Source organism: Mustela erminea, chromosome 20 (genome assembly GCF_009829155.1).
Source record: "Mustela erminea isolate mMusErm1 chromosome 20, mMusErm1.Pri, whole genome shotgun sequence".
Classification (NCBI taxonomy): Eukaryota; Metazoa; Chordata; class Mammalia; order Carnivora; family Mustelidae; genus Mustela; species Mustela erminea.
The window spans coordinates 29,181,706-29,192,680 of NC_045633.1; positions in this window are offsets into that span (position 1 = coordinate 29,181,706).

Consider the following 10,975-nt stretch of genomic DNA (forward strand, 5'->3'; position numbering starts at 1 on the left):
TGCGCAGAGCAGTCATTGGGCTGGATGACACAGTGGGAGGTAGCTGGGATCCCAGAGGCTCTTTCCCATGTGTGTCTGGAGGCCCTGGTGAGGTCAGGGGCTGGAGGAGACAGGGAGCAGGGCTGCTGTGGACGGGGACGATGTGTTAATTTCCTCCATCCTTCCCATGCTCCCGCTGGCAGTTTCCAGCATCAGTAGATTCCCATTGCCCCTTTCCTTAACTTTCTTCCAGAAAAGTCTGCACTGGGCTTTGAACTTGTCTCTTGGATTCTTCTTCTTTCCCTACAGTCAAATAGCTAATGTTGCTTTTGGACAGTATTTGGGACCTGTTCAGTTCTTGCCAGTCTCCCACAACTGCTCTTCGAGGCCATGTATGTTCTTTCTTTGTTCCCCACTCACAGCCATCCTATAAACCTGGGGTGCCCGGGTGGCTCAGTCTGGTTAAGCATCTGACTCTTGATTTCAGCTCAGGTCATGATCTCAGGGTCGTGAGATCGAATCCCATGTCAGGTTCCATGCTGGGTGTGGAGCCTGCTTAAGATTCTGTCTTCCTCTCCCTTTGACCTTCCCCACCCTCTCTCCCACAGCTGGGGCCTCGGCTGGGACAGATGGGACGGCTTCATGTGGCCTCTCATCCTCCAGCCAAATAGCCAGGATGGTTCCCATGGTGGAGGCAGGGGTCCAAGAGAACCAAAGTCACAGAAGCAAAATCACAGATGCCCTCTTGATGTCTAAGCTCAGACCTCAGAGCTGGCATACCACCCTGCCACCACAGTCTCCTGGCAAGTGAGAGGGCCAGCCCAGGTTCCAGGGGAGGGCTAATGGGTTCCACTCTCGATGAGAGGTGATGCCAAGTCACATGGCACGGGGCGTGGATTCAGGGAGGGGTGGAGAATCAGAGCCATTTTTACAATCAGTCGACTGCCTGCCCGCTTGGCCAGACATGCCGGTACAGATCACAGCCTCCTGAACTCCTCAGTGGCCTCGGTCCTGACAGCCCAGCCCTGGTTAGCCATCTCTGCGTGTCGTCCTGGTAGCACGCTTCTCCCTCTCTCTTACCTAATCACCCATTGCCTAGTCCCCTGACTCTACCCCTTCCGGTGGACAGTAGTGCCCTGCACCTGCCTAGACCAATTAGTCTCCTTTCTGTGGGGGAAAGCACCCCAGTTTTCATTTGGCAAATTGTGCCTCCCCTACTCATAGGCCCTGAGCAGGGCTGACTGGACAAGGATGGTCTCATGACTCCGGCTGGGCGGCTCAGCATTCAGTTAGCCTCAAGTTAGCACTGTTTGGAAAGGGAGGCTCCCTCTCTTCTAGATGAATTGTTGGATGTCTAGAGGGGGGAACCTCGGATGGGGCTGCCAGGACCACCATGTGGAGAACACTCGACTGGGTGTAAAGCCGACACAGGGAAGAAGAGGAGAGAAGCCCCCTCCACATACCCCTTTGTTCCTGGATCCAACCATGCCTGAAGCAGATATCTGGACTTGTCAGTCTCTGAGCCAACACATTTCGCCTCCATTTGTAAACTTTCCAAATTTATTTTAGTTTTTTGGGTTAGGCTGGTTTGAATGGGTTTCTGTCACTTGCAGCACTAAGAGGGTTGGCTAAGAGCACCCGTCCACAGATGGTTATGGATGTTCACTTTTCACATTCCCAGTGAGCGCTCTTCATTCATAAATGCATTGGCCAATACTTCCTCACTGCCCACTATGTGCCAGGCACCATAGCGAGTGCAAACACCTATGGGTCAGCCTCCCTGAGTTTGGTTTTCTAGAGTCCTGCGTCACAGTGGTTCTATACCTGAGTCAGCACAAGGCCCTATATGTGAGCCATACGTGTACCCTGTCCCCCCAGCAACTCCTTACCAAGTGACAAGCTGTGAAGGCAAGCATTTATGCCCCAGGAATTTACCAATTTCTCAATACTACTACCCCAATAACATAGCCTAATTACATGCCACCTTTCCTGATCACACATGTTTACTAGGTAGTGTGCCCAACATTTTACATATTTCGGCTCGTTTCATGTTCACGGTGACCCTCTGAGATGGGTTTTTTGTCCTCTCGTTTTTACAAATAAAAAGTGAAACTCAGGAAGGTTTGTGACTTTTTGGATCAAAAACTCAGCCCTGTCTACAGGAAAGCCTGTCCTCTGTGTGGAAATGTCTCCTTTGTGCTGCTCAACACAATTTTACAAATCTCTGTGGATCCCAGGGTCTTATCCAGTCTTTCCGCATTGTGACCCTCTCTCCCCTGCCTCTGTATCCCCACCATGTGCTCACCTCTCGGTGTTCATTCACCTGGCTTTCTCTCCCATCATCCTCCTCGACCTGCTATCTCCCTGACAGGAAGCCACAGGGCACCCTTATTCTTATCGTAACTGACCTTTACTGAAGCAACACCGGGCACTGTTTGTCCTCCCTTGGCAAATTCTCACACACCCAGGCTCGGGCGACCAGGGGTCAAGGTGTACCCGATAACTCTCTCAACAGCTTGATTTCCCACTGGCCCCCCTGCTTCTAGCCTTTACACACAGCAATCGCTCAATCACTGCCCATTAGATCAAACCGAAATCACATCCAGATACAGGGCTCCCAAGCTGCTCAGGAAAATGACTGCCTCCCTCCTGTCAGATGGTTTGGCCGCGTGCATTCGAAGCACTAGGACAAGGTTTGCAAAGTAAAAGCCCACAGAGGCCTTAGCAAGCAAGGCAAACACAAGAAGTGGGCAGGTGCAAGAAAGCAACGCAAGACCAGGGATGGAGGGTGGTTGACACAGGGGGACAGGAGAGAGCATGGGGGTGCCGGGGAGCAGATCCCCTGTCTGCAGGGGAAACCAGCCCGTGGACTTTGCTGTGGGGAGGCACGCCTTGTGATACCTGATCTTCAGGCTTTCTCAAAGGAAGTTAGAAATGTAGATTTTTTTAATTTACAACGTCCTGGTAAAATGTTGGCAGTCAGTGCAAAACTGCAAGGGAGAGTATCTGTGATAAGCCAAAGAAAACATGCCTGTGAGTCCAATGGGGCCCAGCTGTGAGTGCGTAACCCCTGAAATAGAGGGTCCGCACCCTTTGGCACATTCACACCGCCTTAGGGAATAGTGGGGTACCCCATAACAAAGGACGTGATTAGCTTTTCAATTTTAACAAGAGAACTGTGTTTGAGGCTAGCTGGCAGTTTCAGTTTCTAGATGAAAAGATGCTGATTACCTTGTTTTGAAGATGTCCTTTGTTTGAGGAAATTCACCCAGTGGGCCCGTCATTGGCAGGAAGGCAGGACCCGCACAGTGTTCTGGGATTGGGGTGGGGGGGACCGTGAGCTACCAGGAAACCAGCCGCTGGTTCCACAGACCAAAAGGTAAAGGGTCTGTTTAGTTGTGCAAATGAGCTACATCTTTACCTTGACAGTGTCTTGAAAGGGAAGGGAAATTATTTTCTCTAAAGAGAGTTTGGATTCTCGATGTCACCAGCATTGAATAAACACAGTGATTGTGTGTTCATGGACCATGTAGGGACAGTGTGGGGGGTTTCCACAGAAGGAAATGGATGTCCAGTTTGTCTCACATCCACGGGCAGGAAGGACTATAGGGTACAGAAGGGGAGAGTCCGGCGTGGAGCTGGGGACTCCTTAGCGAAAGGTGATCTGGGCCCTGCCTCGTGAGAGCTACAGGGACAGAGGCCCTGCCTCCCCCACTGGGTACTGGGAAGAAACCTCCTGGGGCAGGGGGGTTTAGTTGCCTTGGCAGAACTTAAATGTGTTAGTAGGGAATTGGTTCAGGGATGCAAGCAGGGCAGGCAAAAATGGCAGCTCAGAGCATAGGACCCAGACCAAGATTCAGGAGGCCACCACAACAGATGTGTGGCACATGGCCCTCTCCCTCAAGAATTCCCCAGAAGCTCTTTGAGGAGGGAAAACCCGGGAGAAAGACCAGAACTCCCACAAGTCTGAGCCAGAGCAATCTTAGAAGCATTGTGATTTGAGCAGTTAAAATCCCCATGGCCTCCTATCCCCTAGTCTGGTGAAATGGATGATAGTCATCACTAGGAAACTTACCCCACAGAAACAGGAATGCAGATAGTCATCGAGGCACACAGCTGTCCATTTGCTTGTGGAGTTGATCTGAAACAACAAGAACAGGCAAAAGCAAAGGATTTGTGAAAGGACACATGACAGTTGCATGTTGGACTGGAACTTAGTGATTAAAATATGGAGAAGGTGTGAAGTCACGGGAGACGGCTTATGACATAATAAATGAAAAAGAAAAATACAAAATTGGATGTAACAAGACGACCTTGGCTGGGATGAGTTTTTTGAACCCCAAGTGAGGAAGGAGAAGAAGGAGCAGTTCTGGCCAAAGCAACCTGTGGGATTGGCTTGTCCATGACCGCTGCATAGCCGCTCAGAACTGAGTACTATGGACGCTGGTGGGGGGAGGGGGTTGCCCTAATGCTAACTTCCATGTGCTCGCCTTTCCCGGGGACGGGTTTTCTCCTGGAAATAGAAATCGTACCATCCGTCATCCTCGGAAAGGTGAATCTCGGGGCCTGAAATGAATCAGGTCAAGCTTTAGACTGGGCTGAAGGTGACCATTCTTTCTGGCTTGACTTTGGAAGCCAGAAGATGGCCCGGAATGGAATTTTCACAGGAGCCAGAGAGCCTGCCCTTGACCTATGGAATGTGCTGAGCAGTCCTCTTGGTTGTCTGTGCAGACCCCACCCAATGCCCCTCCTCTCAATAAACCCAGTGGGCCCTTGGCGGCCATTTTCCACAGTATGTCTTTGCCCACTTGGCCACGATGTTGGATTTTGAGTGGACTCTTGGCCTAAACTGAGCCAATCTGCACCCCGCCCAAGAAGATCTGAAATAAATACCTGGATATTTCAAGCTCATTATGGCCTCTCTCTGGAACAGAAGAGGAGTAGATTTGCCAGGAGGGCCAGAGGAGCATAGACCAGTCTGCAGAAAAAGAGAAAAACAAGGTGCATGCCATCTAATCTCTTTTGCCATTTTTAAGTGTTCTCAGCCACTTAATCTAATCCATGAGAAATGATCCTCAGATTGTCAAAGAACTTTAAGCAATCATTAATTAATTTTTTAAAAAGATTTTATTTCTTTATTTGAGAGAGAAAGAGCAGATGAGCCAGGGGAGGGCAAAGAAGCAGACTCCTCACTAAGCAGGGAGCCTGATGCAGGCATTAATCCCAGGGCTCCAGGATCATGACCTGAGCCGAAGGCAGACGCTTAACCAACTGAACCACCCAGGTGCCCAGCGGTCAATTTGATCCTCACTGGTGAACAAATCTGCAGAAAGTTCCTGTCTCCAAATAATTTCATATTATTCAAAAGAAGTATATACATACATGTGTATGTGTGTTGAGGCATACATGAATGTATATGTATATACATCCACATAGAAAATAATTCATCATTCCTCTGAGGACATCATGGACTCAGAGACATAATATGCAGAAATAAATCACAGACATAACCTCATTCACATTCAGAGATCTGCATTTTCACAGCAAACTTGCGTGCAAAAAGAGAAATGAGAAGAGAAAACGTACCATTTTGTAGCATTATATTACGTAGCAAACTGAAACGTGTGCACAAGGTTTTGCTGATGCTTAAGGCTGAAACTTTATGTCATAAGCTCTAGAGAAGCGTCAAAAGAAACTATAAATCTCTTGGGTCAATATGAGCCAAGGTGCTATAATTTTTTACCCCCCCCCAAAAAAAAGTTCACAAAGCTGACTCTATACCAAAAAAGGCACACACGCTGTACCCCCAATGGAAGGAGAGATGAACAGAGGGTGGCTTTTTCAAACTATCTGGATACTTTCAGTGCTTAACTTTGAATTGCCCTGAACAGGAGGCTGGTTTGTTTGTTTGTTTGTTTGTTTGATTGTTTGTTTTTTAAGATTCCATCTATTTATTTGACAGACAGAGATCACAAGTAGGCAGAGAGGCAGGCAGAGAGAGAGGAGGAAGCAGGCTCCCCACTGAGTAGAGAGCCCGATGTGGGGCTCCATCCCAAGACCCTGGGACCATGACCTGAGCCGAAGGCAGAGGCTTGAACCCACTGAGCCACCCAGGTGCCCCGAGGCTGTTTTGTCTGTCTGTGGCGAAGAATGAAGAGTGGTTGTGTGCTTGCTCTGAAAATTTTTTACTTATAAAAAAGCAAAAAACAGGGGTGCCTGGGTGGCTCAATGGGTTAAGCCTCTGCCTTCGGCTCAGGTCATGATCTCAGGGTTCTGGGATCGAGTCCCACGTTGGGCTCTCTGCTTTGCAGGGAGTCTGCTTCCCCCCTCTCTCTGCCTACTTGTAATCTCTCTCTCTGTCAAATAAATAAATAAAATCTTTAAAAAAAACTCCAACCCTAACAAACAAAAACAAACAAGCAAACAAAAAGGGAATAGGTGATAAGACCCCAGTCCCATTGATGAAATACACAGGTGTATGTTGTATGTAAATAGTTATACAATTGTCCGCATTTTGCTATACAAATCAATTTGTTTTATGATGCTTTTCAATGTGTAGGCCAGATCAGAAGCAACCAGGATGTCCAAAAATAGGGATCAGTGAAAAACAATGATGCTTGCCAACAAGTGACCCAAAATGTTAAGACCGGTCTCGGATTTTTACTTACGCGCTGGTCAAATTCCTTGAAATACATACTACTTGTCAAAAACACACCACTTAGTTACCAAAAATGATCTGAAGTTCCCAGAAATAAATGAGAATATTTGTACCTGCGTCAAGAACCATTTCTCACGTGCTCAAGAAAGTCATCCCAAAACCTTGGTTAGCCCTCCCTTATACTAAATTCGAATGGATATCTCTGAAGGAGTCTGTTTAAATGGACACTAATTAATACAATGTTGGTTCGTGAGCTGAACTGCAGAGTCTCAAGGGATCACTGCTCTAGCAGGTATTTTTAATTTTGTCAGTTTTTTTCTCAGGCATAGTGAAAAATTCCATCTTGGGGAACCATTGGGCCCACTGTCTCCTGGATGCAGAACTTCTACCCTGATGGAGAGCTGGTTGCTGAGCTCTTGTCTTATTCTTTTTTTTTTTTTTAAGATTTATTTATTAATTTGAGAGAGAGAGTGAGAGAGAGAGCATGAGAGGGGGGAGGGTCAGAGGGAGAAGCAGACTCCCCACTGAGGACAGAGTCTGATGCGGGACTCGATCCCAGGACTCTAGGATCATGACCTGAGCTGAAGGCAGTCACCCAACCAACGGAGCCACCCAGGTGCCCCCTCTTGTCTTACTCTGGGTCTCCCAGTATCCACCACTGAAGAATTCTTATCGTCACATTCTTCTCAATTGTCATCCCTTCTTCCTTCTTGGGATCATTTTCACTCTTCTCAAGTACCTACCTTACACTAGAACTTTTTTTTTTTTTTAAGATTTTACTTATTTATTTGACAGAGAGAGAGAAATCATGAGTAGTCAGAGAGGCAGGCAGAGAGAGAGGGGGAAGCAGGCTCCCCACTGAGCAGAGAGCCTGATGCGGGGCTCGATCCCAGGACCCTGAGACCATGACCCAAGCCAAAGGCAGAGGCTTAACCCACTGAGCCACCCAGGCACCCCAACACTAGAACTTTTTTAAAAAAACGTTGTTATGTATTAATTTAATTAATCTGTACATCCAATGTGGGGCTGGAGATCAAGGGGGGCATGGCCTTCCAACTGAACCAGCCAGGCACCCCTACTTCAGAATTTTTTGTAGTGAGAGCCTGTCAATGGTAGTAAATTCTTTCCGTTTTTGTATCTGAAAATCTCTTTTTTAAAAAGTTTTATTTATTCATTTGAGAGAGAGAGCACAAGCAGGGGGAGTGATAGGCAGAGGGAGAAGCAGGATCCCCGCTGAGCAAGGAGCCTGATGTGGGACTCAATCCCAGGACCCAAGGATCATGACCTGAGCTGAAGGCAGGTGCTTAATGGACTGAGCCACCCAGGCACGCTGGGATTTTCTTTTTTTGTCTCACTTGGGATTCACTGGGATTCCTGAATCCAAGAATTTAGATATTTCATCTGTTTTGGAAAGTTCTTAGTAATTATTTTTCTGAATATTGTTTCTCTCTCATTCTTTCCATCTTTTCTTTCTTCTTAAATCCCAATCAGACATTTTGTTTCTTACTCTATTCTCTGTCTCTTTCATGTTTTCCATCTATTTGCCCCATAAATTCTGTTTAATTTCTTCATATCTAACTCCCAACTCATTAATTCTCTCTTTAGCTGTGTTTAATCTGCTTGATTCACCTACTGAATTTCTAATATCAATTATTATGGCTTTTATTTATAGCAGTTATATTTGGGGAGTGCCTGCCTGGTTGGCTCAGTCAGCAGAACATGTGACTCTTGATCTTGGGGTCACAACTTCAAGTCCCACATTGGGTGTAGATGGTTTAAAAATAAAGTCTTTTTTTGAAATGTTCTATTTGGTTCTTTTTCAACTATGCCAGATCATTTTTTTATACTCTCTTGGTTCTCATTCGTATTTTTCTCCTTTTATCTACATAAACATGTTAAACACATTTAATTTTTTATCCTGTGTCTGCTAATTCTAATAACTAAAGTCTCTGCAAGTCCAATATTGCAGTGTCTCATTTCTGCGTTTCTAATTCACAGCGGCTTTCTCCTTGTGTGTGGTTTTTTGCTTTTTGCTTTTTGCTTGTTTTGCAGTTGTATTGAGATCTCTTATTCTTGGAAACTTGCCTGTGGTCATTCTTTAGAGTCTGAATTTAAAGTGCATTTCTGGGGGTGCCTGGATGGCTCAGTGGGTTAAAGCCTCTGCCTTCCACTCAGTTCATGATCCCAAAGTCCTCCAGCTCTCTGCTCAGCAGGGAGCCTGCTTCGTCCTCTCTCTCTGCCTGCCTCTCTGCCTGCCTCTCTGCCAACTTGTGATCTCTGTCTGTCAAATAAACAAAATCTTAAAAAAAAATGCATTTCTGGGGCACCTGAGTGGCTCACTCAGTTAAGCACCTGCCTTCAGCTCAGGTCATGATCTCCAGGTCCTGGGATCGAGCCCTGTGTTGGGCTCCCAGCTCAGCGGGGAGTCTGTTTCTCCCTCTGGCCCTCCTTCCGCTCATGCTCTCTCTTTCTAGCTCTCTCAAATAAACAAAATCTTAAAAAACAAAATAAAGTGCATGTCTCTTGGTGGTTTTGTTTTGTTTTGTTTGTCACATAAGTATTATGAATTCCAGCCTCAAACTCATAGGTGGGTAGGGTCGTGTTGGAAATTTTTAAGGGAGGAGTGCCTGGATGCTCAGTGGGTTAAGCCTCTGCCTTTGGCTCAGGTCATGATCTCCGGGTCCTCGAATCAAGCCCCAAGTTGGGCTTTCTGCTCAGCAGGGAGCCTGCTTCCCTCCCCCCCTCGCCTGCCTGCCTCCCTACTTGTGCTCTCTGTCTGCCAAATAAATAAATAAAATTCTTTTAAAAAAAAAAACAGAATTCTCAAGGGAGGGGGGCCTGGATGGTTCAGTAGGTTAAGCTGCTGCCTTCTGCTCAGGTCATGAACCCAGGGTCCCGGGGATCAAGTTCCACATCAGCCTCCCTGCTCAACAGAGGAGTCTGTTTCTCCCACTGCCTGTTGCTCCCCCTGCTTGTGCTCTTGCTGTCTCGGTCTCTCTCGGCAAATAAATAAATAAAATCTAAATTTTATTAAATAAAAAAAAAAAGGAATTTGCAAGGAAGGAGTGCCAGGGTGGCTCAGCCAGTTGGGTGTTGGGCTCTTGGCTTCTGCTAGGGTCATGATCTCAGGGTCATGAGATCGAGCCCCATGTAGGACTCCATGTTCAGTACGGAGTCTCCTTAAGACTCTCTCACTCTCTCCTTTTGCCCCTCCCCTTGCTCACTCTCTCTTTCTAAAAATCAATCAATAAATAAATCTTAAAAAAAAAAAAAAAGAGTGATGTCTGGGTGGCTCAGTGGGCTTCTGCCTTCGGCTCAGGTCATGATCTCAGGGTCCTGGGATCAAGCCTTCATGGGGCTCTGGGCTCAGTGGGGAGTCTGCTTCAGGATTCTCTCTCCATCTCCCCCTCTCCCTCTGTGCCTCCTCCCCAACTCAGATAAATAAATAAATGTTAAAAAAAAATTCTCAGGGAGACTTGTTTTAGCTTGTTTGTTTTGTTTTGTTTTGCTCCCTTCACCCAGACCCAAGGCTAAAAGAAGCCCTTCACCCTCTGTGATTTCCACCCTGGTGTACCCACCGAGGGTCCCAACTCTTGAGGGCCCTACTTTATATGCAGATCTCCAACCCTAACCCTCTCCCGTACTGTACAGACTTTTTCTCTTGTGTCCTTCTGAGCCCAGAACCATCAATACAAGCCTCCAGGGCTGATTCTAGATCCAGGCCTTCTATTCTTCTCTGGATTCTCGCTCTTTTATCATTCTGATTTTTGCAATATTTTACCTTTCTTCCAGCTCAGCTGTGTTGTGTAGGTCTCTCCCCATATCCTGACCTCCCTAGCAGGGTAGCTGGAGTCCTCGCAGAGCAGCCCAGGCATCCAAGAAACACATTTCCCAAGAAAGGGGACAGGGAAACTGCCAGTCCCCTTGAAAGCCAGGTCCTGAGCCAGAACAGCATCCCTTCTGTTCAATTCTATGAATTAACTTGAGTCTCAGGCGCATCCCAGAACCAGGCAGAGGAGGACTCCTGAGCACATACCTACCAGGAGGTGTAGTTACCGAGGGTTACCACACGAGGTCGCTCTCCCCGGTATCTTGCCAGCGCGGAGGCTCTGCCCAGCTCCGGACCCCATCTGCTGAAATCCCCGCCCTGCAGCTGCCAGCCTCCCACCTGCCAGGGCTGGTCCTGAGAGGAGCACGTGTTGCCTGGTGCGGTGAGGCCTTTGCATGGCCTTCCAGCTCCAGGGAAGCTAGCTAGCTCTTGGGGGAGGGTGGGGAATGGGCCATTGCTGCAGGCTCAAAAGTTTTAGGGTAGCCCTGGGAGCTAGACATGGTCGAGGC